Source organism: Canis lupus, chromosome 35, assembly GCF_011100685.1.
Source record: "Canis lupus familiaris isolate Mischka breed German Shepherd chromosome 35, alternate assembly UU_Cfam_GSD_1.0, whole genome shotgun sequence".
NCBI lineage: Eukaryota > Metazoa > Chordata > Mammalia > Carnivora > Canidae > Canis > Canis lupus.
In genome coordinates, this window is record NC_049256.1 from 18915138 (window position 1) to 18940406 (window position 25269).

Below are 25269 nucleotides of genomic sequence, written 5' to 3' on the forward strand. Positions count from 1 at the left end.
CGATTTTTATTTACCAGGGGAGCCTGATGTGGGAGTAGATTCCAGGACCTCAGGATCATGACCTGAGCTGAAGGTAGACACTCAACCACTGAGCCACCCAAGTGCCCCTTATCACTTTTCTTAATAGTGCACAAAGGGAAGATGTGGTGGAGGCCACTTGCAAAAGGCTGATTGTTCAATCACAAAGACTGGGGCATGACAAATAAGTAGGGGCATAGTAAGATGCTAAAAGAGTCAGTCTCTCCTTGCTGCATAGCCAAATCCCAATAGTCACACAGAGAATGGAGATTCGTAGAAGTGGGTATTTAGCCATCAAAGGAGAAGTGCCAAATACACCACACCATTTATGCGAGATAGGACTAAAGCAGGAAAATTCGAGGGGGAGTTGCATGAGAGCAACCTCTTGAAATAGGGAAGGTGTCCTTTCTCTTTCTCCTTTGTGCCATATCCATATAATCATGCGAAGGAGGATGGGACCTGGACAGAAAAAAACGTGAGTAGGTTATAGTCCCAATGGAGAGAAAGGTTTTGGATAATGGGTCCAGTGTAGGATTTCTCAAACTTGGTGGCATGATTGACATTTTGATCTGGTTAATTCTCTGCTGTAGGAGACAGTCTTGTGTGATATAGGTAGGATGTTCAGCAGCATTCCTGGCCTCTACCCACTAGATGCCAGTAGTATTCCACCAATTGTGATGACCAGACAATGTCTCCAGAGGTTTCTGAATGTCCCCTGGGTAACAAAATTGTCCCTAGGTGAGAACCACTGGTCTAAAGGCTTCTGAGCATAGCTTTATTTTGGACTGTGAGCTTTTAAGAGTATAATGGGGTCTTATATATAAGGGAAATAAAATGAGGATAATGGAAACGTCCACATCAAATTTCCTGTTTAAAGTGTTTAGTAAATAGCAAGTGCTCAATTAATTTTAGCCAAATATAGTATAATGCAGAAATTAAAGGTTACAACATATGTAAGAGATCTGGCATATAGTAGGGCTTCAATAAATGGTATTAATTTTTTGCGACTCTAATTTTATACAATAAATTACCATGTAAAAGCTTAATATGAGTGCAAAATGGTGTAATTATTTCACCTAAAACAGCATTTTAAGTGCTAAGAAAGAAATAAAATATGTATGAATACATAAAGATGCATATTTATTTTCAATCTAAATATTTATTGCTTTTAACAACACAGTATATAAGTTCCAATTGTGTTTGTGTGCTCAAACATATATTTTGTAGAGGAGTAGCAGATGTATTTTTAACTTTTTAAGAAAAATAGTTTTCTAAGTTATATTACATTTTCACAGGATTTCTATATCCTCTCCAATACTTGGTATGGTAAGTAATTTTAATTTTAGCCATTATAATGGGATGTGGTGATATTTTGTATGGCTTGAATTTGCATTTTTCTGATGACCATTGATGTTGCAGATATTCTTTGGCCACTTGTGTGTCTTCATTTGTGAAGTCTCCGTTCAAATAATTTCACCATTTTTTACTGAGTTGTTTGTATCCTCATTATAAATTGGAAGAGATTTTTTTGAAATTGTGGCAAAATACACATAATATAAAACTTATAATCTTAACCATTTTTAAGCGTGCAGTTCAGTAGTGAGTACATTCACATTGTTGTGCAACCAGTCTCCAGAAATCTATCTTGCAAAACCCATTGAGCAGCAACTGCTGGTTCCCCCTACCCTCTGACCCTGGCCACTACCCTTCTACTTACTGTCTCTATGAATTTGATTATACCAAGTACTTCATATAGGTCGAATTATACCATATTTATCTTTTTACAATTGGCTTATTTCACTTAGTATTGTGTCCTCTGAATTCATCCATGTTGTGACATATATCAGAATTTCCTTACTTTTAAAGTCAATAATACGACAATAAGATGACAAATGTGTGTGTGTGTATACCACATTTTGCTTATCCATGCGTCCATCTATGGACACTTGGGTTGCTTCCACTTTTTTGGCTATTGTAAATAACACTGCTGTGAACATGAGTGTACACATATCTATTGGAATCCCCACTTTCAATTTTTTTGGTATATGTCCAGAGGTGGATTCACTGGATCATATAGTAATTCTACTTTTGATTTTTTGAAATTTTCCTGATAGGTAGCAATTACTTGCTTCTAGTCAATGTACTATTTTAATATGTTGGGTTTTTTTTTCTTCCTTTCACTTCACATTTTCCTTCTCTCTTTTGGACTAGTTGAATATTTTTAAATATTTTAATTTACCTGTTGACTTTTGGGGTTCTATTTCTTTGTATTAGTTTCTATTGATTGATCTAGGCCATATGATATATATGTCTAATCTTTCATAGTCTACTTACAATTAAAATTGTACCACATCACATATGTATAGAAACCTAACAGAAAGGCCCCATACCCACTCTGTTTGTGTTAAAATTTTTATACTAATTAACTCCATATATATTGGCAAGTCAACTAGATAATGGTATAATCTTGTTTTAAATGCATATAGAGAATTTTTAAAATTAAAGAGTTGAAGTTACTCTTTTATATTTGCCCAGATATTTACTGGTTTTGATCTTCTTTCTTAAATTCTGAAAATCCTAGATTGTCCTAGATTGTCCTTTTCCTTCGTCTATGAAAATTCTTTTCATCGGTCTTTATAAAGCAGGACAGCTGGTGACAAGTTCCCTTAGTTTTACTTTGAAAATGTCTTTCTTTTGATTTTGTTTCTAAAGGATACCTTATATGGGTATAGAGTAATGCTCTGACTCTTTTTATGTATAGTCCTTTAAAGACATGGTTCACTGTCTTCTGATGATAAATCTACAATTATATTGGGATGCGTGGGTGGCTCAATGGTTGAGCATCTGTCTTTGGCTCAGCGCATGATCCTGGTGTCCTGCATGGGGCTCCCCGCAGGGGGTCTGCTTTTCCCTCTGCCTGTGTCTCTGCCTCTCTCTGTGTGTCTCTCATGAATAAATAAATAAAATCTTTAAAAAAAATAAACCTACAATTATATTAATCATTTTTCCCTGTATGTAATGTATCATATTTTCTCAAGCTCTTTTCCACACTTAATCTTTGATATTTAACAGTTTTATTGTGATGTTTCTAGGCATGGGTGTCTTTGAAATTAACCTGTTTAGATTTGCTGAGATTCTTGAATTGGAAAGTTGTAACTTTCACCAAATTTGGAAATTTTCCCACCATTATTTCTCCAAATTTCATTTCTTATTAATCTAGTCCTATAGTATGTAGAACCTTTGAAAGGTATAAAGTGTCTTTTCCATGGTAGCCATCCAACAATTTGGAGAGCAATTTTTAGACTTTTATATCACCTAGGCCGCACTGCTGGTATCTAGTAGGAGATTGTATTCCCTGCAATATGTGGGACTTTCCTACAGGATGAAGAATTTTCTCTTTCTTTCACACAACTTTGAAATGTCACGTTGGACGTTCATTTAAATTATAGCTGAATTATAATGCTTGGAACCTGAACCTTAAATCTATTTTATACTTCTGTGCCATACTGTTTGCTATAACAGTACATCACATTTCCCAGGAATACAACTACAATGCAAATAAAAGACTTCATGCATTGGCAACTTTACCATAAGTCTTATATGTATTAAGGAAATTATATCATCAATGGCAGAGTTTCAGCAGCCCACATAACTACACTGGACCCCCATCTGTCTATCCACGGAGACTCTACATAGAAGCAGTAGTTTACTTCATTATGTCTTCCAGTTGGTGCCTGATATTGATTGGTGCCTGGACATTTTCGTATTGAAATATCCATTATTTTGCAGTGCCTGGGTGGCTCGTTGGTTAAGCATCTGCCTTCAGCTCAGGTCATGCATGATCCCAGCGTCCTGGGATTGAGCCCCACATTGGTCTCCCTGCTCAGCCCAGAGTCTGCTGCTCCCTTTCCCTCTCCCCCTCCCCCTGCTTGTTCTCTCTCTCTCTCTCTCTCTCAAGGAAATAAATAAAATCTTAGAAAAAGAAATAAACATTATTTTACTATAACTTACTGCTGTTTCATCTTTATTATTTTTACTGATTTGTTTTGAAATTAAATGATTGATGAATTAAAATATCTGTCAATTTTACTTCAGGACAGTACAAATACACTACAAAAATCAATCTCATGTAAAGGGGGTATTATGTTCCATAATGCCAGTGATTGAAATCATTGTTGTAATATACATAAAAATGATTCTGATAGCTGTGTAGCAAACATATCTGTGAGGGACAAAACTAAAGGCAGGATGACCATATGAGTGATCGTTATAATAGACCATGCAAGACAAAGTTCTGAACAAGTCAGAGAATATGGGAATGGAGAGAAAGAGGTATATCAGAGATACTTTTAGAAAGAACAAATGCAAAGCAAGTAGGAGTTGGAAAAATGTTTTGTCCTCTATAAACTCCAGTACCTCTATTTTTTAATCCAAAAGGTGAGGTTTGCTTAGTCTAGAAATGTGAATGTACAGGGCAGCTTAGTTTTGTATTTCTAGCTCACTGGAAACTCTTGTTGCTACACCTTGATGTCATCTATAGACTTCAAAACTATACATATGCCAGTAGAACTCAGTATCTTTTCACTATGACATTTATCTTTGTACTTTTCTGTCACAATTGCTGGCTGAGGACATAATCCATTGGCTGTTCAAACTAGAAATCTCAGATTTATTTGTTTTTCTCATAAACATCACTCATCCTTCCTTCATCAAGTTGTATTGAACATTCTTCGGAAATGACTATTGTACATCACATGTGTCTCCTTGCCACCTTCTCTACCAACGTCCTCACCATCTTTTGGGTAGCCTCTTGCAACTGCTGTCAATAGAATTTACCTGCCTCCCAGACTTAAACCAAAACTGCTCTGTACATTGCTGCAGAGTTGTTTAAGATCCTGATCTAATGAGGTTTTTCCCTGTTTGACATAAATTTATCAGAGCATCGTTCCTGACTTTTTTCTTTAAAACACTTATGATGTTTTATACTATAAAATTGATTCCAAACATCTTTTTTTAAATTCTACACTCTGTTCCCTCTCTGCCTATTCCTTGACTATTATTATAGTGGATCATTTTCTCCAAACACATCCTGGACCACCATATTCCTGTGCTTCTGTTCTTTGTGCATTTTAGAACATTAGTACTGGGTTTATTTTCCTTTGTCAATTATAGATTAAATAGGGTATTTATGATTATTTCAATAAAATATATTGGACATGATGCTGTTGGTAGGGAACATAATTGCATATTATAACACCTTATTGCTACCTGACAATAAAATTTAACTTGTATCTTTTGATCGCCCACTCTTTCCTTAAAATAATATTTTCTTAAGACTGACAACTGTATCTCTCACCAAAATCAAAGTAGTAAATTATTCCTGCTTAGCAGATTGTGGTCCTCAACAAAGCGCATAAAATGTGTTTAGCTTAATCAACTATTATTGGAAATGAGAATAATTTTCAAATCGCTCCAAAGGAAAACAAACCAACAAACTTGTAAATATGCACTTGGCACAGAAATTCAGCTTAATTGAACTAAATTTTTAAAGAGAGAGAGTGAAAGAGAGCTGGAGTGAGAAGCATGCTTGATGAAGGCTGGAAAATCTACATGTCAGCAATAATAAACTTGTTATTTAATAAGGTTAATAATAGATAAAGTCCCCGAAAGATGAATTGTTATCACAGTTGACGACCGTTTTATTAAAATGTTAATGGCCTGAGGCAAAAGCAAACTGTTCTCTTAATCTGCCAGAAGAACTGCTTTTTCAGGAATTATCATACCCCGCAGCACATGGGATTTGAGCAAGCCATAATAAGCATATTTGAAATTTGGGCTAGACACAGATCCTGAGATCTTAACTCAATCTGACTCTACTAAGGATGCGATCCACATGCTCATTCCTGGTCAGACTCCTTCCTCTTAGTAGCCAAACATGTGACACTGAATTTTGTACTGGGAAATCTACTGAAAGAAGTTTCTATAGATTAATTTTCTTTTTCTTTTCAAGGTTGAGGGAAATAACAAGTGAGTTTTTTTTTTTCCTTCCCTCACCTCCGTGTATATAATAAACAAGCAAGCCAAGGGCATTTTCTAGTAAATGTGATTGCCTGCACCATACAACGCTCCTTTTCCATAATGGCTGCAATAAAAATAAAAGTATGCAACAGCACCTTCAAGGGAAATTGAGAGAATAAACCTGAAGCAGACTGTGAGTGGATGTGATGGATTGCATTGTGATTTGTGTGGAACTGTAATCAGAACCCCCGAAGACCTCCACCAGATAATGCTGTATTTCTACCAAGGTAATATTAGCTCAGATCACAAAAGAAACAGAGTTCAAATTCAATTCTTTCTTATCAACATTTTCCCTAGATTTCTTTTTCTTATGTAACTACACCTGTATGTGGTGTCTATCAGTGAAAAAAGATTGGAAATCATAAATACACCTGCACAGTTTATTATTGTATTGTGTTTCTGAAAGAGGACAATAGGAAATATTCAGTGTCTGCTAAGTGACTTTAAGGGGGCTGGTAGTGGCAAGGGGGTGGGAATGAGAGCTGTGAAAGCCTGTCATACTAGGCTAAGTGCAGCATAAACTCAGACAGAGGGGATCTGGAATCTGCCTAATGTAGTGAGGTCCAGGGAGTATCAAACATCTACAAGTGCTAGGGTTTAGACACAGAAATCCAGCAAAAAGCAAGAGAAGCAAAAATTGTCATAAGGCCAAAAAGGAAGAAAAAATGGAAAATCCAAAAAATTGCAGGACTCTGAGGAGGAGCGTGTAGTCTGTAACCAGTGCTAGCAAATTGGACTGTAGTATCTGATCCCGTTCTTTGCTTTGTATGGACTGAAGTAAGGGTTGGACAGAAAGGTTCTGGAAACCATAGGTGTTGATCTGTATTTTTAATGATGATATCTTTATAGTTGATTTTTTGACTATAAAACTAGTACCTTGTTTTTTAAAAATATTAGGAGTTTGGTTATGTGCTTTTCTCACAGAATAGTATTCCATGGATATATTTCCATGTTAATAAATAAAGCATTATGTACTGAGTTAAAAAGAAAAATATGACCATGATGTTTTTCAGGATCTACCTTCAAAAGGTAAAATTTCCTTCCTCCTTCCCCCCCCCGTTTCCTGTTGGAATTATGAAGTTTTAATTTAAAACCCCAATTTTTGTTTAGTTTGTATTTTGCTTGCTGTTTTGGAAGCTCTAAATATATATTTTATTTGCATATTTTGGTAAGGTTTACTAAAAAGGTATTTGAAGGCTTAAATACAAAATTGTTTAATGGAAAACATAACAGATGCTCTCATACCTGTTAACCACTAATAAACAAGCAATAAAAAAGTAACTGATAAGAGTTAAAGCCTCTTTACTACTAGAATCTTCTTTGTATACCAATTGCTTAGTAGGTATGCCACAATTCATGTATCCATTCTTTCTACCATCTGTTTGATATTTGGATTGTGTCCACTTTTTGACTATTACTTATAGAGCTGCTAGAAACTGTCATTCCCATGTACTTTGTCAATCCTTTTTAACCGCACTCATTCTAATTGATTCTGTGTACTTTCTTGAGGTTTTAATTTAATTCCCTTGCATATAGTGAGATTGAGAACATATTCTTGGCTCTTTGACCATTTGAATATTTTGCTTGTATAATTGTATAATTAAAAAATATTGCATACTTAATTTTAAAAATTTATTTGAAGACTTCTTAATTTTTTTTATAATAATAAATTTATTTTGTATTGGTGTTCAATTTGCCAACATACAGAATAACACCCAGTGCTCATCCCGTCAAGTGCCCCCCTCAGTGCCCGTCACCCATTCACCCCCACCCCCGCCCTCCTCCCCTTCCACCACCCCTAGTTCGTTTCCCAGAGTTAGGAGTCTTTATGTTCTGTCTCCCTTTCTGATATTTCCTGCCCATTTCTTCTCCCTTCCCTTCTATTCCCTTTCACTATTATTTATATTCCCCAAATGAATGAGACCATATAATGTTTGTCCTTCTCCGATTGACTTATTTCACTCAGTGTAATACCCTCTATTTCCATCCACGTTGAAGCAAATGGTGGGTATTTGTCACTTCTAATGGCTGAGTAATATTCCATTGTATACATAGACCACATCTTTATCCATTCATCTTTCGATGGACACCGAGGCTCCTTCCACAGTTTGGCTATTGTGGACATTGCTGCTAGAAACATCGGGATGCAGGTGTCCCGGCATCTCATTGCATCTGCATCTTTGGGGTAAATTCCCACAGTGCAATTGCTGGGTCGTAGGGCAGGTCTATTTTTAACTCTCTGAGGAACCTCCACACAGTTTTCCAGAGTGGCTGCACCAGTTCACCAGTTACCAACAGCGTAAGAGGGTTCCCTTTTCTCCGCATCCTCTCCAACATTTGTGGTTTCCTGCCTTGTTAATTTGCCCCATTCTCACTGGTGTGAGGTGGTATCTCATTGTGGTTTTGATTTGTATTTCCCTGATGGCAAGTGATGCAGAGCATTTTCTCATGTGCGTGTTGGCCATGTCTATGTCTTCCTCTGTGAGATTTCTCTTCATGTCTTTTGCCCATTTCAGGATTGGATTGTTTGTTTCTTTGGTGTTGAGTTTAATAAGTTCTTTATAGATCTTGGAAACTAGCCCTTTATCTGATACGTCATTTGCAAATATCTTCTCCCATTCTGTAGGTTGTCTTTTAGTTTTGTTGACTGTATCCTTTGCTATGCAAAAGCTTCTTGTCTTGATGAAGTCCCAATAGTTAATTTGTGCTTTTGTTTCTTTTGCCTTCGTGGATGTATCTTGCAAGAAGTTACTGTGGCCAAGTTCAAAAAGGGTGTTGCCTGTGTTCTCTAGGATTTTGATGGAATCTTGTCTCACATTTACATCTTTCATCCATTTTGAGTTTATCTGCAAGATAAACTGTGTATGTGTATGGTGCAAGAGAGTGGTCTAGTTTCATTCTTCTGCATGTGGATGTCCAATTTTCCCAGCACCATTTATTGAAGAGACTGTCTTTCTTCCAGTGGATAGTCTTTCCTCCTTTATCGAATATAAGTTGACCATAAAGTTGAGGGTCCACTTCTGGATTCTCTGTTCTGTTCCATTGATCTACGTGTCTATTTTTGTGCCAGTACCACACTGTCTTGATGACCACAGCTTTGTAGTACAACCTGAAATCTGGCATTGTGATGCCCCCAGCTATGGTTTTCTTTTTTAAAATTCCCCTGGCTATTCGGGGTGTTTTCTGATTCCACACAAATCTTAAAATAATTTGTTCTAACTCTCTGAAGAAAGTCCATGGTATTTTGATAGGGATTGCATTGAATGTGTAAATTGCCCTGGGTAACATTGACATTTTCACAATATTAATTCTGCCAATCCATGAGCATGGAATATTTTTCCATCTCTGTGTCTTCCTCAATTTCTTTCAGAAGTGTTCTATAGTTTTTAGGGTATAGATCCTTTACCTGAAGACTTTTTTTATATATTAGAAAACAAAAATTTACATTCTGCCTAGTAAACTTTCTAAGTGTTTGAATTAATGCCAATATTTTGTCTATAGACCTTTTTGTGTTTTCTATTGTTCTATTTTTTCCTTCTGTTCTTCCTTTTTGCTTTTTAAAGACTTTTTCAACTAGCTATGACTTCTAATAAAATGTCAAATAGATGTAGTGTCTTAGATCTAAGAGGACAATTTTTCTATATTTTATCATTAAACATGGTGCTTATTATTTTTATCATTAGGTATCCCTAATTGGGTTAAAGGAGTTTCCTCCCACACCCACATCGCTAGTTTGCTAAGAAGTTTTATATGAGTGGGCAATTGTTTTTAATTAACTTTTTAATCGAAATGTAATGTACATACATAAAAATGAAACAATTATAAGGATACAACTTAAGTGCACTTATAAATCTATATTATCACTAAGACTGTTACCTTTGTTTTGGTATTATAGTGGTTGTGGAGAAGTTATTTAGTTTAATTTGTAATTTTTTATTAAACAATGAAGTTAAACACAAATTTTCTATACTTATCAACAATTTGCATATCCTCCTTGGTAAAGTGATAGTTTTTTGCCCATTTTTCTATTTAGTTTCCTGACACTCTCTTATTGATCTGTAGGTTTTCTTTATGTATTCTCATGTTGGTCCTTTTTAGATACAGGTATTGAAAATTTCTTCCTCTACCCTGTGGCTTGCCTTTATACTTTTGTTAACAGTTTCTTTTTTTTTTTTTTTTTTTTTTTTAAAAAGCTTTTTTTTTTTTTTTTTTTTTTAAATTTTTATTTATTTATGATAGTCACAGAGAGAGAGAGAGAGAGGCAGAGACACAGGCAGAGGGAGAAGCAGGCTCCATGCACCGGGAGCCCGACGTGGGATTCAATCCCGGGTCTCCAGGATCGCGCCCTGGGCCAAAGGCAGGCACTAAACCACTGCGCCACCCAGGGATCCCAACAGTTTCTTTTGATAAACAGCCATATTATTTTATAGTAATTTGATTAATTTAAAAAATGTTTAGGCTTATTGATTTTGGGTTCTGTTTGTTTTAGTATACACCAGCATCATGAAATTTCCTCCTAAATTCCCTTTTAAGCCCCCATCCCCTTCTTTAACTTTTCACATTTAGACCTGTAATCTATTTGAAATTGATTTTTGTTTGTATAGTGAGATAATGGTCAAGACATTTTTCTCATATTGATATCCAGTTAATCTAGAACCATGTATTAAAAAGGCAATCCAGTGAATACCTGCCATTTACATCGACATGGATAGAACTGGAGGGTATTATTATGCTGAGTGAAATAAGTCTATTGGAGAAGGACAATCATCATACAGTTTCACTCATGTGGAATATAAGAAATAGTTAAAGGGACTAAAAGGGAAAGGAGGGAAACTGAGTGGGAAAAATTAGAGAGGAAGACAAACTATGAAAGACTACTAACTGGGAAACAAACAAAGGATTACACAAGGGGAGGTGTGTGGGAGATGGGGAAACTAGGTGACAGGCGCTAAGGAGGGAACTTGATGGGATGAGCACTGGGTGTTATACTATATGTTGGCAAAATGAATTTAAATAAAAAATTTAAATTTTTTTTAAAAAGGCAATTCAGAGGTGCCTGGGTGGTACAGTTGGTTAAACATCTGACTCTTGGTTTAGGCTCAGATCTGATCTCAGGGTCATGAGATCAGGCCTGCAATTGGCAGAAGTCAGCTTGAGATTCTCTTCTTCCTCTCCCTCTGCCCCTCTCCCTTGCTATCTCTCTCTAAAATAAATAAATCTTCAAAAAAAAAAAAAAGACAATACATTGCCTATGCTCTGCTCTGCATGGTCACCTTTTTCTTGAAATCAAGTGACCATGTATGTATAGGTTTGTGGCTAGATTTTTTTCTCTGGTTTTGAGAAAGAGGCTGAGACACTGGGGGTGGGAGAGAAGGATAGATGGACAGAGAAAATCCAAAGTAGGCTCAGTGCAGAACCTACGTGGGGCTTGATCATGACCCTGAGATCATGACCTGAGCCAAAATTAAGTCAGACACTTATCTGACTGAGCCACCCAGGTGCCCCAAAGCTAGATTCTTTAATCTATTTCACTAGTCCATTGTACTTGCTCTATGTACTTGCAACATCAAACTGTCCTAATTATAACTTTAGAATAAATCTCCTTATCTTATTAAGTCCTCCTGCTTTGTTCTTTCCTTTTTTAATTCCTAAATACTTTATTTTCTTTCATTAATTTCCGAATATAATTGTCAATGTAACAAAAAATCCTGTTGAAATTTTGAATAAATTACATTTAACCTATGATCATTGTGGTTAGAATTGATGACTTTACAATACCAGGAAATCAAAAATTCACAAAAGCAAGAGAAAATGTTGACAGTAGAAGTTGGTACATGGGAGTTTAAGTTATTGGAATGTTCACCACAGATTTATAATTATTAAGATTCATACATAAGACAGAGAATGTTAGCAGAAAACTGTAAGTTCTAAGAAATATTAAATCAAAAGGAAACAATAAAAATTTAAAACTACAATAGCTAAGAATAAAAACTTACTATCCGTATAGAAGCTCTGCCTGGGGGGAAGAAAGTTCAAACTGAAACTCTGAAAAAAAAGGATAGAAAATCCTGATAAAAACAGGAGAGACATGTGGGACACATGTTTGAAATGAGAATAATTGGAATCCACGAAAGAGAAAAAAACTACTCAAAAAACAAATAGTTTGACTAAACACATTAAGGTACAGATTTAGAAGTTCTAGAGTAGGGGCACCTGGGTGGTTCAGTCCAGACATTAAGCATCAGACTCTTGATTTCAGCTCAGGTCATGATCTCAGATTTGTGAGATTGAGTCCTGCATAGAGCCCATCATCAGGTTCCATGCTGGATGTGGAGCCTGCTTAAGATTGTCTCTCCCACTGCCTACCCTGCTCCCCCCCATCATCTCTCTCTCCTTCTCTAAAACACACACACATACACACACAAGTTCTATATTCCTCATGTATAATAAATTAAAAGGAAACCCTGTCTAGGCCTCTTACAGCTAAACTGTCATTCTTATTCCTGAACGTAGATGCAGAAAGTCTAAAACAACAACAACAAAATAGCAACTCAAATTTATAAATAAAAGGATAATATATCATTATAAAGTTAATTTAATTTTTTAATTTTTATTTTTAAAATATTTTATTTATTTATTCATTCATGAGAGATACACACAGAGAGACAGAGACATATGTACATTCCCTGCAGGGAGCCTGATGCGGGATGCCTGATGTAGGACTCAGTCCTAGGACCCTGGGATCACAACCTGATCTGAAGGCAGACACTCAATTGCTGAGCCACACAGATGCCCCACAAAGTTAATTTTAGTTCAGAAATGCAAGGTTGTTTGAATATTATCAATATATTCATCAAATATAGGAAAACCATATGATCACCTAAAAGATACAGAAAAAAAACAGTTGATTAAATTCAACATGTGTTCAGCATAAAACATTTAGCAAACTAGGGTTGGAAAAAGTTTTCCTTAATTTGGTAAAAAGGATCTTAAGAAATCTACAGAAAATATTCTACTTAATGGTGAAATCGTGAATATTCTTTTCTGAGATTTGGTATGAGAAAGTATATCACTATCACAATTTTCATTCTTTATGGTCTGGAAGTCCTTGTCAGTGCAAGAACACAAGGAGACAATGGTACAGGGGTTATAAGTAAAATTGTTGTATTGGAAGACAACACAGTTGTGAATTTAGATAACCCCAAATAATTCATAGTTAAAATATTTGAACTAACAGTTTAGCAAGTTTCTGACTTACAAGTTTAATATAAATATTCAGTGAAGTTCTACATTCTACCAACTACCAAATACTACTACTTAGAGTAGCATCAAAATGTATATAAATAAAAAACCTAGGGGGCACTTGGTTGGCTCAGTTGGTTGAACATCCGACTCTTGATTTTGGCTCAGGTCATGATCTCAGGGTCGTTAGATCCAGCCCTGCATCATTGGGCTCCATGCTCAGCAGGGTGTCTGCTTGAGATTTTCTCTCACTCTCTCTCTCTGACCCTCTCCTTGCTTGCTCATGCTCTCTCTCTCACTCTCAAATAAATAAATCTTTAAAAAAATAACTGAATGGGGGTCCCTGGGTGGCTCAGCAGTTCAGCGCCTGCCTTTGGCCCGGGGTGTGGTCCTGGCGTCCCGGATGGAGTCCCCTGTCCGGCTCCCGGCATGGAGCCTGCTTCTCCCTCTGCCTGTGTCTCTACCTCTCTCTCTCTCTCTCTCTCTCTCTCTATCATGAATAAATAAATAAAATCTTAAAAAATAAAAAAAAATAACTGGAAGCAAAGTAGATATTTATCAAGTTACATACAGTTTGGCATTTCCATATTTCAGAGTTGGTAGGAAGAAAAAAGTTGAAAAGAATAGGGTAGATCAATATCTACCTTAAAAATCCATTAAACGGATCAAAGAAGCAAGTTGCAGAACAATACCTATGGAATGATAAAGTTCATTTAAAATAAAACATAATCATAAAAGTAAACTCTGTAATTAATTACATGTATTCAAACATTTTTAGAGAGGCATAGGAAATGTTGGCAAATGATAGTTTTCCCTGCAGACAGACTTTCATTACTACACGATTGTGTTGTTCATTAAACTTTCTTCATTCAAAATAACGATTTTTCTCCCCTCCCTGGCATACAAAGAACATCTTATTTCCTCTTCCTTTGAAATCAACCATGTGACTGGCTTTGTTCAGGGAAATATAAATGGAAGTGACATATGTGGTGGTTAGAAGCAATTAACTGCTATAATATTTTCTGTGATCTCTTTTTCCCTGCTATGGTATTTGCGGAATCATGCGTTGATATACAGTCATCTACAGATCAAAGCAGACAGAATACTAAGAAAAGGAGAACAACTTTGGATTGTTGCTCAGACCCAGGAAGATAAATTCTGTTGGGTTAAACTATTGAAAATCTAGAATTTTATCACTATCACTGTAGCATAATACAACCTCTCATAAATGGTATGGGTGAAGGAGGACATGCTCTCATTTACATGACTAGTTAATATAAATACTTTATATACTCTTTTATTAAAAATGTTGAAAATAATGAAACTTAGAAATATGGATGCATTGCCTTGGATATAAGTTTAGCTCCTTAAAGCTTAAAATAAGAATAGGGAGAATAAAATTAATTATATAGGCTTTGGGGATGAAATTTGGCATTTTTAGGGAGCATATGTACACTTTATAAGCCAGCCTTTGTCTTTACCAATTTGCTGAGTTACTCAAATGCAAATTAAATTAAATTAGGTGTAATAGTAAAACACTTGCATATGCAATTTTAGACCTTAGGTACCATATTATGTCTCTGTATGAATGTTTCCTTCATCCCCATATCCATGAATATTCACACTCTGCTCATCTTCCAAAGTAGCTCCTGTCTCATGGCTTCAATGAATCTTTTTTCCTCCTTAGTTAGGGATCTCCATTTTCTGAATAAATACTGAATTCTATAAATTTATCAACTAAGAATATTTATTATTGAAAGCTTCTCTAATTACTTTCTATGTGACACTCTGAAGACTTGTATTTCACCTGGCTGGCCCTCTGGGTTGAGGTGGCACTGCACTGTGACTCTGTCTGAGTGGGCAGGTGACAGGGAGAGAGGTATGGGTGTAGACTGGGGTTTGCTAGCCTCTTAGGATGAGGCTGGCACAAGGGACTGCCAGTACTTGGGGCATCCAGGTGTTCTTCATCCCAGGACTCCTCTGCTTGGCCCTCAGAGAACCCCAGATATCTGTGCCTTGGGCCTGATTCTATTCTCAGGGATAGAATAGAAGGGAAGCTACCCTTCCCCACTCCCCTTTCTTGAGTAAGCCCCATGGGAGCCCAATGTGGGGCTTGAACTCATGACCCTGAGATCAAGACTGGAGCCAACATCAGGAGTCAGATGTTCAACCCACTGAGCCACCCAGGCACCCCTTTCTGAGCTACCTTTTACTTTAGGGCATCCCAGTCCATCCTTTCCCAGCCCCTCCACTAGGACCAGCACTTATTCTTCCCTTGACCCTGAAGCCATGTAGTACACCCTGTTTTTTTATGTTATTTTATTTATTTTATTTTATTTATATTATTTCATTTTTAAAGATTTTATTTATTTATTTATTTATTTATTTATTTATTTATTTATGACACAGAGAGAGAGAGGCAGAGACACAGGCAGAGGGAGAAGCAGGCTCCCTGCAGGGAGGGACTCCCTCCTAGGACCCCACGATCACAACCTGAGCCGAAGGCAGTAACTCAACCACTGAGCAACTCAGGCATCCCTAGTACAACCTGTTTAGAAAAGAAAAAGTGTATATTTAAAAAATTTACAGTGGTTTAAGTATCCAGTATAGTGTAGCAAATAAATAAGTTTATTGTAAATGAATGAATGAATGAATACATGGTAAGCAACCAATACTTAGTGACTTCTTCTATAGCACTTTTCTCCAAAATTTTTTTCTCTACTTCTTATAAAGGTTTTTTCCCTCTTCCCTAAAAGGTTGGACTTTCTATATTAATCTGGTCCTCCTTTATCAAGATTAAGATTACGATTAAAACTACTACAGAAAACTAGAGTATCCATTAAAATGTCACAATAATAATTCTGAGTTGAAGTTTAAGGGGAGAAGTTATGTAGATCGCATGTGCAGGGCAAGGGACTTACTTTGTATTATTCTATTTTGAAAGCCCATAACCTCTGGAAAGGTGACAATGATCATTCATTGAAAAATTCTGGATTCTAAATCCTGTGCTAATTAAATTCTTTATATGCATTAGCTAGCTTCAACTTCTTGACAATCCTGTAATGTATAAATTATTATGCTCCTACAAGAGAAAAGTATGATATTTTAAAAAATGTGAAAACTTGTCTAACTTCAAAAGTCATGAAACTTGAATCTGAGATCTTGTCTAGAAACCAGGCTCCTTTCTTCATCCAAAACCTTTTTACATGTTCACATACATCTGAACCACCTATGGGTCTTGTGAAAAATTTAGATTTTCAATCAGGGCAGAGTACAAAATACTGCATTTTCTAAAATGTCTGAGGTGACATCAAAGCTGCAGGTCCAAGGACTACATTAGCAGAAAGCAATTGAAATGCTTTGTAGGAAAATTGAATTAATAAAATAATTGGGATGCTAAATAGCATTAGAACCCTAAACAAAAATTATATAAAATTTACAAAGTAAATATGTTCAATGTATACAATTGTTATATTTAAAAAGTCAGGTGTTTTCACAGAATTTTCAAATTGTCTTTATGATTCTAAGTCTTAACTGCTCTAAAATTTCGATGTTTGATTAGTCATCGCAAGTCATGGATTTTTTCCCCCTTTTCTGGTGCATCAATCAAGATTAACTTTTTCATTTTCCATCAATGACTTGATTAGGGATGATCATTTGCTAAAATAAAAGTAAAAAGGAATGCAAAAAAAAAAAAAAAGGACCACACTTAGTAATTCAGGAATTATTATAGTATGAACTACAGGGGAAAGGAATGTATTCCCTTAAAAGAAATATTTCACCTTGAACTTCTTACAAGTTGCTGTTACGCATTGCCTAGGGATCACTTTTGAGTTGAGAAAGTAATATTTTTATATATAGCAACCCAAGAATCACCCTGACCCCTATTCCTTACAGCTAAATAAACTGCAGAGCATGCAGTCTTTGGTGTTCTGCCGGCAGGAGCATTAAGATAAGAATTCCCACTATGAACACTGTGTTATCCTTTTGCCACTATCTACTGATTAAACCTCAAAGGCCCTTTCAAACTGTCAGGAAAAGCACACACAAGGTGTTCTATGTGGATATGTATGGCAGGAAAGGACAGGGAGTTCTTGAATTCTACATTTTGTGAATGCCTGACTTTCATCCTTAAAGCACGTGTGTCTCTGCTTTTGGATATAGCGCAGGATTTTGCTGCTAGGAAAGCTTCTGGTAATAAAGGAAACACCAGGTGCATGCTGTAACTAGAACTCAAGGGAAATTATTAGACTCTAGCATCTGAGGCAATGGAGGGTCAAGTCCAGGGCTAAATAGGAGAGGGCTTGGAGTCGATTAGCAAACAAACACTTAAACCTATTGGGTCACAGGTGGCAGGAAGCATCTATTATCGCCAAAGGGAAACTATCACATGGGGAACCCTCAGAAGTGGGACATGTGATACTGCTTCTCAGGTTGATAAGGATGGCTAGAGAAGGTCAGAGACAATTGAGAAGATATACATTGTTCATGTGTCCGTGAGGAACGGGTTAACTCCAAATCTTGATCAGACCTACAGAAGTACCTTTGGATTTGAACACAAGGAATACAGTATAGAAATCTCAATCATTTAATGTCATCAGCTAGGTTTAGTGGGGTGGCGGAACCTGGCCATGGGGATTCTTGATTCCTGGAGGGGGGCGGCAATAGTTTTTTGGAGTATCTGTCTGGTGGACAAACATTCCCTGAGACCTCACTTACCTAGAGGTTGTTCTTGACTTTTGAGGTTTCTCTGCTCAAAAGTCCTGACCAAGCAGGTGTGATTTCTCGAAGGGGTTACTTAATGGGAAAGAAGGAGAAAAATGATGTATTACTAGGTAACAGCTTGATGTTCTATCACTAACGAGGCCCTGGTGGTTACTCCCTGTAGCAGGATAGTCCCTACTCTGCCTAAAGCAGAGACATAGTTGCTGGGTCCTTCCTTCCCCAGAGGTTTTGAAACAGACATGAGATTGTATTTCTTGCTTGGCTTTTCTTCTGGATTTCTTAACAAATACTGCGTGGGCATTGCTTATATTGCTTTATGCCACCTGATGGAGAGACATCAGGGAAGAAGATGTCGACTCTTTTTCTCATCCAGATGTCAAGCTATATATTTTCAGAAAGGAGAAAAACCACTGGTTGGGGGAAATTGCTATATGCAAATGATTATATCCAACAGAAGCCAGTCTTCCTCAACTCATTAGAATGTTAATTTCTGGCTTATGGTTTTTCGCCTAATTGCTACTGTCTCTTTGGTCCCTACTGACAGCGATCTTCGACTTACAGGTGGAAAGATTTTAGGTTTCATCTATTTCAGCAATGGTAAAGAAGGCTTAGATGGCATTCCGACTCTGATCCATCGGTTACCAGCTTTGAGAGCCCTGGATTGAGAAGCCTTTACCTCTCTGCTTGCAGGTCAATTGAGAATAAAAATGTCATGATCAACTAGCACAGATTTTTACAGAAGGAAATAAGAGAAATGGTGGTATACGTCCTTGATCCTGACCAAAGCTATTATTGTATGGTTGAGGAAACCTCAGACTGTCAGGAAATAAAAGAGATAAAATTAGATTTAGGGAACCTTACTTTAAGTTTTGTGTTCTTTTCATTGCACTCTCCAACTGATATATTTTACTTTTTTCTTTTTCTTAGAGAGAGAGAGCATGCATGAACAGGATGAGGGGAGGGGCAGAGGGAGAGAGAGAATCTTAAGCAGACTCCATGCCCAGCCTAGAGCCTGACTCAGGGCTCCATCTCACCACCCTGAGATCATGCCCTGAGCCGAACTCAAGAGCGGGATGCTTAACTGACTGAGCCACCCAGGCACCCCTACTCTCGATGACAATGTAGAAAATAAGATTATGACCAAGTCACCATTATATACTAATGGGAAGAGAAAATGGGGTCAGCTCACACATACTTATTTCCTTTTCACTCATACATACCCTCTCAATGAAGGCATATTATATTATTTGAAAAGCTTTATAGTGCCAAACACTCTGGAGATAACGATATTGGAATAAAACTGACATTTTTTTGGTCACATTTTGGAAAGTAAGTGGGAATTCTCGCTTTTTGGGTGCACTGATTAATGGTTCACTTTATGAGTACATGTAGATATAAATAAGAAAGCAGAATAGTGGAAAAAACATTGACCCAAAAGATGTAAGTCCCAACCTCATCTGTCATTTAGTTACCTTTCAAAGCTTTAGAAAGTCATGAAATTTCTCTGGACTTTGGATTCCTCATCTGGAAAAGTTTGCAGTAATAAATTCATGCCTTTTTAAAAGTTGGAACAGCATCTCTTAAGCTCATGGCAATGGGACTGTTAAACATAGGTACTCAATAAATATCACTTTTGCTATAATAATTTTACATAAAATTGAACGAAAAATAAAATTCCTATTACATGAATTTGTAGAGCTATATTTTTTTGAGTCCACCTGATGCTGTGTTATAATAGCCGTTCCTAAATATATTTAAAACAACATTTCCAGGGTCATCATGGGAGCCTACTGCATTACTATTTGGAAATCTGGTTAAAAATGAAGATTTCCAGGAGTTGTCCCACCCTCAATATATTAAATCAAAATATTTGGAAATGAAATTTAATTACTTGCATTATTTAACAAATTTTGTTCTTGTTGGGAACCTCAATGACCCTCTTCACCTTCTGAGTTCTAAATCGACTCTGAGAAATAAGAAAAATGGACTCAGCATATAGCATTGGTTACTTTTAAGATTGAAGCTGGAGGAGGTTGTGTAAGCCTGCTTTCAAATGCTGACCCCAGAATTAGAAAAGCATTCTCTCAGTCATGGGCAATGCTGGGCCAGATAGGCATTACCATAGATCTACAGACTTCTGGAATGGAGGAGAATATAAGTTCTCTAGGGCCATCTTGATCCCACGAGGAAGTGGCATCATCATTGGGTATACCACCATGTTTCTCCTCCTCCTTTCTCAATCACTACTAAGCAATTTCTTTCCCACTGATAAGCAAAGGGTAGGGATGCCGACCAGGAATACCACTCTGATCTATAGCCCTGCACATGAAAGGGAACCTCAACGTGAGAGAAAATATCTACTACAACTACCTCGCATCCTGAGAAATTCCTATGAGTATACTTTTTAAAACTTGCTGGGCTGGAATCTAAGTTTCTGTTCAGGAACTCTCCCTAAAGTGTATTTCCTATCCCTAACATAGGCTGAATCACACTGTATGCTGGGAATGGTTGCATGTGCAAGTGAAGGTAGAGCTAGGACAATGCAGCTGCTGTGGGCCTAAGCTAGGATTGTGTGTAATGACCTTCCCTATCACCAGAGCACCTGCTCTAATCTTCTTTGAGAATCGTGAGAGGCCATGGGGAATGAGGGCTTGGCAGGCCCTTGTCAACTGACCATCTTTCCAAACACAAGCACCTTAGAGAATAAGAGTAATAGGAATAGAAAAAAAAAATCAACATGTACATAAAATAATAGGTATGAGAAGAAAGAATTAGTATTTCACAACACAAATGACATGGAAAAACCTAGGTAATCTTTGGTTTTCTATCACCTAGAAGCCATAATATGCCAAGTGCCTGTGACAGTTTTCCGTTTGTGTAATTTTTCTTGTGCAGAGTGGTTGCAGTAAAGGCCATGTTAGGACTACTATTACCATTCCTGCTAATGCTGTGAGTTGCAACATAAAAATAGTAAAAAAGGGTACTTTCCTCTTGAAAAATAAAACCTAGAAATACAAGGATAGAATGTTTTAGAGGTCCTGAAAAGGCAAGGAAGTGAGGGAGCCACATGTCTGTTACATCCAACACAATGTCTTTTACTGACTAGAATTTCTTCAACAGTAGACAAGTATGAATTATTTAAAATAGAGTTTGGGTGCTTGGTTGCAAGGAGCTATTTGCAGCATCTCTGTTAAAGGATTTACAATATGTAAGAAATAGTTACAAAATATACAAAATAAGAAAACCCAATAAGTGAGTGAATCATTAGTTTACAAAAGAGGAACCTGAATGGCTTAGAAATATATGAAGAGATGTTCAGTTTCACTGACAAAGAGACAAATGAAAATAAAGATAAAATACCAGTTGGCATCTATGTAATTGGCAAAAAAGGAATTTGGACAATATCAAGTGCTGGCGAGGTTGAAGGGAGACTCATAATCTCAATAGCTGCTAATTGTCATGAGGGCTGGTGTAGTCCTTTTGGAGAGCAATTTAGTGAAATTAACGTAAAAATGCTCTGTGCTTCAACAGTTCTTTTCTGGATTTTTTTTTACAGGGAAGATTTGTACAGTTTTCCTGGCTTTGTACAGTTTTCTGCCAGGAAAACTGTACAAAGGTCTAGTTTGTTGAAGAGCTATTGATAGTAGCTCTTGAGAGTTGAAGAGTTGAAGACAATGTAGTCAACCACCATGGGATCAATAGAGTCGTAAAATATGGCATGTGTGCAAAAAGGAATAATGGTCAGGTGGATTGAACTAAATCCAGGAATGGAAGCATGAACCGATTTGAGGAACATGCTGCCACCATCAAAGATAAATATGAAATGAGTAGCAAAATAAAATTTACATTAAAAACTATACAGACTATAATGTTTTATATTTTCAAAGCTACTCACATAAGAAACAAGGGCCTGAAATTTATACTGACTAAACATACTTAAATACTTGAGAATGGGTGTCTTTGGGAAAGGGAATGGGATTGGATAAAAGAGCATGCAGCGAAGGAGGAGGAAGAAGAAGAAGGAAGAGGGAGGAGAGGAGGAAGAAGAGGGAGAAGAGGAGGAGGAGGAAGAAGGAGGAAATGGAGAGAAGGAGGAGGAGTTGCATGAACTGGTGGTAGCTAGCTAGGAGCAAGAGATGTGGTTACTGTGATTCTATGTGTCTGTGGCTCACAAACATGTTCACACATTATATATTACATATAAAATATAAATCAAACAGATCAACTATCATTTTTTGATCATAGCATCTCCTAATTTTCCAATGAAATACTAACATGAGCAAAGAACAAGACAAAACAATACACAAATCCTGTTGCCAGACTCTACTGGCAGTAGAATTTCTACTAATTCTTAGGCCAAAGAAGGTGGAACATACCTGGATTATGGCCTGGTCATGTTTGGCTTCATGGGACAGAGCACCCCCATTCACTTGACAGCAGTTAGGAAGGTGTTTTGACCTGTGTCTCCAACCCTGCCCCCATCCCTGGCTTCTAACCCAATGACCAGTGTGTATATTGAGCAGTGTGTATATTGAGCAGAATATTGGGGCACTCTCCCTAGATCACAAAGGGCCTGATGCTAGAGATAACCAGAAGTAACCTCAAATCCCACTTTCTATACCAGATGCAATCATGAAGCAGCAAAAAAAGAAAGGAAAAAAAGAAAAAAGCCTCAATAAACAACAAAACAAAAACAAACAACAACAACAACAACAACAACAACAACAACAACAAAACCCCACCAAACCAGTTTTCTTTGCTGCAGCATTGTTTTTAATAGTAGAAAATCGAAAGTTGTCCTAAGGCTCAGTCAGGCAACTGCAAAGCAAATCCTTTACAGCCATAGAGTAGTATATAATATACCCATTATAATTATGCTTTGGAAGACTACTAAGGGCATAAGAAAATATACATAATATTGAGTGAAAAGAGCAGCAAACAAAATTATATAGCATGATGCCATTTCTATTTTAAAAATGTAAGATTTTTACCAAATATCAGTTACTGATTCAGTAACTGATTTGGAATCAGTTAAATTGTTAACTATTCCAAAATATTGAAATGGGTATCTTTGGATGCTAGGACTAGATATGGTTTCCATTGTCTTCTCTATTTCTCTGGATTTTTTATAATGAACAGCAATTATTTATAAATGATAAAAATAAAGAAACAATAGCAAATACTAATTACTTACTCTGTGTTAGGCACTGTTGGCAGTGCTTCATGGATACGAACTCTTTGTATCCTCACAACAGATCTGTGAATAGGTACCCTAATTGCATCTATTTATCTTGTGCTTGAAGGTCCCGAAGACAGAAATTGAGCAGGTTACTCAGCAGCACTTTGGCTCTAGAGTTGGAGAATAACCAGTATACATACTATTTCCCCAGTTCCCTTATTCCACACCTGGAAATAAGGCTTAATGTCACTTCACGATGTAACATGGTTTCTTAATAACAGCTTGGGGACCAGTGAGGATCCAGTACCAGGTGAGGGAACTAGTGAAGGAAATGGGAAGCAAGAGCCTGAGAGAAAAACCTTTTCAGAATAGTCTCCTCTATTCTATAGCTAAGTAATATACACGGTTGCTTGAAGGAGAAAATAATTAGCTTACTTATTTTGCAATTTTGTGCTCTTCCTCTGAGAAGAGAATATGTGGAGCAAAAGGGACTTCTATTAGCTCCACGGTTAGCCACACAAACATCTGTGGGGTTGTAATGCTTTATCAGGCATTGATAGTGGCTCTTGAAGGGCATACTCAGTGGAGGTCTTACTTTGGAGAAATTGCTGGATGGGAAGCTCTTCACCATTGGGATGACCAGCAGGCTGCTAGTCTTCATCTCCAATGAGATACTGGCATCATGATGGACCAGTGAGTGAAACTATGCCTCCCATCCTTCTAAGCTCACTTCCATTTGTAAACATCTCCAGTTAAGCCATTGCTCTCATGGTTTTGCTCCCTTTATTTGCAATTTTGTGATGTGAAACCCTAGATTGTTAGGATTCTCCAGAGAAACAAACCCAATATGTAAGAAGAGATTTACTATAGGGATTGGCTCACACAGCTATGGAAACCAAGAAGTCCTGTTATCTGTCATCTGCAAGCTGGAGAAGCTGGGTGTATAATTCTGTCTGGGTCCGAAGGTTGGAGAATTGGGAGACTGCTGGTAAAAGTTCTGATCTGAGTCAGAGCTGGATGCCTGAGGGCAAGAGATGAATGTCACAGCTCAGACAGATCAAATCTGCCCTTTGGCTATTTTGTCTGTGTGGGCGCTTGATGGATTGGATGATGCTCAAGGCACTGGTGAGGGCGATCTTCTTTATTGACTCTTCTGATTCAAATCTAATCTCTTTCAGAGACACCCTCACATGCACACCCAGAAATAACGTCTTACCAGCAATCTGGGCATTCCCTAGCCCAGTCAGGTTGAAGCTGACACGTAAAATTAACCATCACACCCAGTAAGTGTCAAGGTTCTAACAGTAAGTTGGCACAAGATAAACTAGCCCATCAGAGCAAAGCTTGCCTTTCACACCCAAGTAATGATCGCTTGTCAGAATTTGAACCCATTCTTTGCTTCTTCCACAGTGAGGTGTCATTGATCATCACATATTTGGCGACCTCTGTCAGAGCCAGAGCTGTCCCATTATCCTTCTCCCTAACCACCCAGACTGATTCCATGTGCATAAAGCTCAGTTACTGGGCTGCTTTACTGCCACAAGAACCTGATTAAACTTTTAGACCTTTCGCTGGGGCTGTAGGCTCTTGTCAACACTAACCTGTTATGGTGCCCTTCAAAATACTTTTTCTCCAGTGTTGTGGTGAACTGGGAGATCTTATTTAGCATTTATTAAATAGTAAATAGCTAATTACTCAAAGTAGCTATTTACATATTGAATTTATTTTTCTTGGCATCTTTAATGTCTGATTAACATTTTCTTCCTACAGCTGGAAGATACTTATACAGAATAAAACATTCCCTTATTTAATCTCAAGTGGAATATACGATAAGTGTGATCATTTTAATTTGTGTCATTTATTAGCAGGAGAGAGGTATCGTACAGGTGGGATGCTCCATCACACGCCAATTAGCAGGTGGCTTACAGGGCAAGAGGGAAAACTCCTTCACCAAGGGGATTATAGAAGTCACAGAAGTAGAAGTTCAGCTATACGAAAAACAGAGGAAATGACATTGGGGTGCCTGG

General features: G+C 37.1%; 1 long non-coding RNA gene across 1 annotated transcript in view; it reads left to right on the forward strand.

The window, feature by feature from the left end:
• The first annotated feature begins 279 nt into the window (after positions 1–279).
• Positions 280–25269, forward strand: part of LOC111094075 — an 84215-nt gene continuing 59225 nt past the window's right edge. The window contains exon 1 of the long non-coding RNA XR_005384364.1: positions 280–493. This is a non-coding gene — a long non-coding RNA (uncharacterized LOC111094075). The remainder of the gene's footprint in view (positions 494–25269) is intronic.